Source organism: Cavia porcellus, unplaced genomic scaffold (genome assembly GCF_034190915.1).
Source record: "Cavia porcellus strain 051 isolate PalLab524CR breed Dunkin Hartley unplaced genomic scaffold, mCavPor4.1 scaffold_5, whole genome shotgun sequence".
Taxonomy (NCBI): domain Eukaryota; kingdom Metazoa; phylum Chordata; class Mammalia; order Rodentia; family Caviidae; genus Cavia; species Cavia porcellus.
The window spans coordinates 26601100-26606894 of record NW_026947488.1 but is presented as its reverse complement, the minus strand read 5'-3'; positions in this window follow the sequence as shown (position 1 = coordinate 26606894).

The window sequence follows — 5795 nt, the reverse complement described above, 5'->3', positions numbered from 1 at the left end:
TTTCACTTCTTTCGTAAGAGTAATTCCTAAATATTTCATTTTTTTGCTTGCTAATGTGAATAGTCCAGTTTCTCTTATTTCCCTCTCTGTGATTTTGTTGTTCGTGTATAGGAATGCTATTGATTTCTGAGTATTGATTTTGTATCCAGCCACATTACTGAATTTATTTATTGTATCTAAGAGTCTTTCAATGGAGTTTAGGGGGTCTTCTATGTAGAGTATCATGTCATCTGCAAACAATGATAATTTAACTTCTTATTTTCCTATCTTTACCCCTTTTATTTCTCTTTGTTGCCTAATTGCTCTGGCTAGTACTTCCAGTACTATATTAAATAGGAGTGGTGATAAAGGACATCCTTGTCTTGTGCCCGATTTTAAAGTAAAGGCTTTCAATTTTTGGCCATTTAGTATGATGCTGGCTGTTGGTTTGTCATAAATGGCCTTTATTATATTGAGGTAAAGACCATCTATTCCCATTTTCTGTAAAGTTCTTATCATGAATAAGCGTTGGACCTTATCGAAGGCTTTTTCTGCATCTATAGAAATGATCATGTGATTCTTATTTTTGGCTTTATTGATATGGTGGATTACATTTATCAATTTGCGTATGTTGAACCATCCTTGCATTCCTGGGATGAATCCCACTTGGTCATGGTGTATAATCTTCTTGATGATTTGCTGGATCCTATTTGCCAATATTTTATTGAGGATTTTTGCATCTGTGTTCATTAGGGAGATCGGTCTATAGTTCTCTTTTATAGTTGGGTCTTTCTCAGGTTTTGGTACTAGAGTAATATTTGCTTCCAGGAATGACTTAGGAAGGATTGCTTCCCTTTCAATTTCATTGAATAGTTTGAGGAGTGTCGGCATTAGGTCTTCTTTGTATTTCTTGTAGAATTCTGCAGTGAATCCATCTGGGCCTGGGCTCTTCTTGGTGGGTAAGGACTTAATTACATTTTCAATTTCATTAGCAGAGATTGGGTTATTCAACAGTTTTACATCCTCTTGATCTAGCTTTGGTACTTCATATGCTTCTAAGGATCTGTCTATTTTTTCTGTGTTATCAAACTTTTGAGAGTAGAGGTTTTCAAATAGGTGTTGATGATCCTCTGTATTTCTATTGGGTCTGTAGTGATTTCTCCTTTTTCATTTCTTATTGCATGAATTTGAGCTTTTTCTTCCCTTTTTTTAATAAGGTTGGCTAGGGGCTTATCAATTTTATTTATTCTTTCAAAGAACCAACTCTTTGATTCATTGATTCTTTGGATTGTTTTCTTAGTTTCTATTGCATTGATTTCTGCTCTGATTTTTATAATTTCCTCTCTTCTTTTGGCTTTGGGCTTGACTTGCTCTTCTTTTTCTAGCTGTTTGAGGTGTAGCATCAAGTTATTTATTTGTATTTGTTCTGTTTTCCTGATGTGGGAACTCAGTGCAATAAATTTTCCTCTCAGGACGGCTTTCATTGCATCCCACAGATTCCGGTAAGTTGTATCTGCATTTTCATTTTCTTGTAGGTATTGTTTAATTTCTTCTTTAATTTTTTCTGTGACCCACTGATTGCTCAAGAGTGTGTTATTCAGTTTCCATGTGTTTGCCGAATTTTTGCAGTATCTTTTATCATTAATTTCTAATTTCAGAGCGTTATGATCCAATAATATGCAAGGGATGATTTCAACTCTTTTGCATTTGCTTAAATATGTTCTGTGAGCTAATATATGGTCTATTTTAGAAAATGATCCATGTACTGCTGAGAAGAATGTGTATTCTGATGTTGTTGGGTGGAACATTCTGCATATGTCTATCAAACCCATTTGTTCACAGGTGTGATTCAGTTCTGTTATTTCTTTGCTCATTTTCTGTCTGGTTGATCTGTCCCTTGGTGTCAGTGGTGTATTAAGGCCTCCTGTTACAATTGTGTTACTGATAATTTGAGTTTTCATTTCTGTTAATAATTGTTTTATATAACTGGGCGCTCTGGAGTTTGGTGCGTATATATTTAAGATAGTTATCTCTTCCTCTTGGAGTTTTCCCCTTACGAGTATGTAGTGACCTTCTTTGTCCTTTATGGTCATTGTTGGTTTAAAGTTCACATTGTCTGCAAACAGAATGGCTAATCCTCCCTTTTTTTGGATTCCTGCTGCATCAAGAATTGTTTTCCATCCTTTGACTTTCAGTCTGTGAGTATCCTTCTGGGTTAGATGGGTTTCCTGTAAACAGCATATGGTTGGATTTTGTTTCTTGAACCATTCTGCTAGTCTGTTTCTTTTGATTGGTGCATTGAGATCATTTACATTAATGGTTATTACTGTTAAATGCTGGTTAATTGTAGGAATGTTATCTCTCTGCTGTTGCATCTTTATCTTTCTGTTCTGTTTAATTATTTGCTTTGCTTAGTGGTTTTTTCCTTTGTGTATCTAAACTGTCTTTCAATATTTTTTGCAGGGTTGGTTTGGTGTTCATGAAGTTCTTCAGCTGTTCTTTGTCATGGAAGTATTGTTTTTCACCATCTATTTTGAATGATAGTTTTGCAGGATATATCAGTCTAGGTTGGAAATCATTTTGCTTTAGGATCTGGAATATTTCACTCCATGCTCTTCTTGACTTTATCGTTTGTGCTGAGAAGTCTGCTGTGATTCTGATAGGTTTTCCTTTATAAGTGATCTGTCTTTTCTCTCTGACAGCTTTTAATAATCTATTCTTGTGTTGGATTTCTGGGATGGTGATTATTATATGTCTGGGTGTAGTTTTATTTTGGTTATGACTATTTGGAGTTCTATATGCTTCACTGATCCTGATGTCAGTTTCTGATCTCATGCTTGGGAAATTTTCAGCTATTACTTCTCTAAATATCCTCCTGACATCCTTCATGTTGTCTCCCTCTCTTTCATTAATCCCTATCATTCTTATGTTATTCTTCTTTGCATTGTCTTGCAGTTGTTGAATTGTTGTTTCCTGATTCCTTGTTATTTTTAAAAGATCTTTCCTTTCCTGTTCACTAGCTGCGATCCTGTCTTCAAGGTCTGAAATTCTATCTTCACTTTCATTAAGGCGGTTTTTACAACTTTCAGTGGAGTTTTTTATTTCCTGTATATCTCTGTGCATCTGCATTATGTATTCTGTTTGTTTCTTATATTGCTCGTCTAGGGATTCTATCTTTTTGTTTAGTTCCTCCAATTTTTTATCTGTGTTTTCTTTAGATATATTTAGAATCTCTTTCATTTCTTTTATCATTTCTTCTTTTATCTGGGAGATTATTTCGAGTTTGAATTTCTTTAAAGCTTCCTGGAGTTGCTTGTCTATTTCAGTAGCTATTGTGTCCAATATATGAGGTAGATGGGATATATTTTCTTCTATATACATCGCTCCTAGGGTTTCTTGAGATGGACTGGAGGTTTGAGGTTGTAATTTGGTCTTTCATTTTGTCATTTTCCTATATTTCTGTGTTTCAAGTGTTATTTGAAAGCTTCCTCAGGATCTGTTGAAAATCCCCTTCTATGTTTGCAGCTACTGAGACTCTGGCACCACGCTACCCCACGCCATTGGGCCTGCAGAACCAATGGCCCTCCTCTGCCTGCTCAGAACTCCGCAGTTCCAGACAAGCTGGGCCTCAGGGACACTGTGCGCCCACCTGCCCCTTGGAAGCTCCACAGTTCTTCAATCGCAGCCGGGTTAGGGTACTCACCACAGGCCATGGTGCCTCAGGAACCTGTGGTCCCTCCCTGCTTGCAGAGATATCCACAGTCCTCCAGACACACGGAGAGGCTGATGAGGGCACCCCAGATCTGCCCAGCTCCTCCTCTGCACTCCGATGGCCAGGCGCGGCAGCTAAACAGGCTGGGCTAGGCTGATAGTGTGGGCCCGCCCACCCGTTGGGAGCTCAGCAGTTCTCCAAGTGTAACCGGAATGGGGAGGCTGATGTGGAAGCCTCGAACCCACCTCTCCCCTTCACTGCACCTGGAAGCCTGGGGGAACTATCAGCCTGGGTGGAGATATCCAGAGTCCTCCAGACACGCAGAGAGGCTGATGAGGGCACCCCAGATCTGCCCAGCTCCTCCTCTCCTCATTACTCTTGAATTTGCTATGTAGCCCATAAACTTGTGGTGACTCTCCTACCTCAACCACCCAAGTACTAGGATTATAGGCACGTGCCACCACATCTGGCTTCACCAATCTTCACCCATTTTTTTTTCAAAGACTTTGCATCACGCTATTTAAGAGACAGTGTTCTTGGAAAGAGCATATGATTGACTGAGGTTGGTTCCTGTCCCTGCCTTTTGCCTATATATAAGATGGCGAAAGAAAAGCAACTGTTAGAAGTTAGATGGTGAATTTACTGTGCATGCCTTAACACAGCACACTGTAAGGCCACTGGATGAAGTTAGTTCAGCAGAAGGGTGTTTGATGCTGAAGTGAAAGGTGAAGAGACAAATGAGAATCAGAGACAGACACTCCTATAATGGATTTTATAGTCTAGGAAGGAGTCATACTAAATAGAAGCAAATAAAATAATTTGGGCTTATGATTAGACCTCTGCAGGCAAGAGAGCAGGAACAAGGATAACAAAGGAGGGAAACCTACACAGACTGAGCAGCCAACCATAGCTTGCCTGATGTGATGTGATATATTTTTTTTTATCAGTACCAGGGATTGAACTCACAACCGCCTGCTTGCAAGGCAGGTGCTTATGCCGCTGAGCTAAATCCCCAGCCCCTGATGTGATGTGATATTTAAACAGGACTAAAAGATGAAGAGTTATTGATGTGAAGAGGTGGCAATGTTGTATATGAGAAGAGGATTGAGGTTAAAATGAGTTTGGAAAAAGGAAGCTAATGTAGTTGAGATGCTGTGGACAAGAGGTAAGACTGGAGAGGCACCTAATATGGTGGTACATTCCTGTAATCCTAGTTATGTGGAAGGCTGAGGCAAGAGGATCACTAGTTTGAGGCCAATCTAGGTAACTTAGCAAGAACCTTCTCCAAAATAAAATAATTTTTGAAGGGCTGGGGATATAGCTCAGTGCTAGAGTACTTGCCTAGTACGCACAAAGCCCTGGGCTCCCTCCCCAATACTTTAAACAGACTAGAGCCAGGTATGGTTGTGCATGCCTGTAATCCCTCAGGAGGCTGAGGCAGGAGTATTGCTTTGTTTTCAGGGCCAAGGCTACACAGTGAGTTCAAGGCCAACCCATGGACTCTGGTGCTAAGTCAAGTTCTTATTTATTTATTTATTTATTTGGGTACTGAGAATTGAACTGTTGACCTTCATGCTTGCCAGGCAGGCTCTGTGTCACTAAGCTATATCCCCAGCCCTCGAGTTTCTCTTTGTGTTTGGTTTTATTGTCTTCTGGTTGTGGTTGTTTTGTTGTTTGGAGACATGATCTCTTACTATAGTTCAGCCTGGGCTCAAATTTGAGGCAATCCTCCTGCCTCAGCCTCCTTGTCTCAGCTTACAGATGTGCACCACCATGCTCATCTAACACAATTTCACTTTTTGAACATGCCCATGGTGGCTGAGTGAAGAATGGTGGTGGCGTGCACCACCACATCCAGCTCCAGTCTTTTTAAAATATGTAGAATGGGTTGCAGGAAGCAAATATGGTGGCATGGAGACCGGTGAGGAGGTGGCTGCATCAACGAGGTGAAAAGAGATGGTGACTTGGTACAGGGTGGTGGCAAGCACAAGGAAACAAATTGGTGACTCAAGAGATATTTTGGAAGTACAGTACAGAGGAGATTAGGACATGGCCAACTGCCTGGGCAAGTAGTCATGACCTGTCAATCACAAAGGTCCAGGAT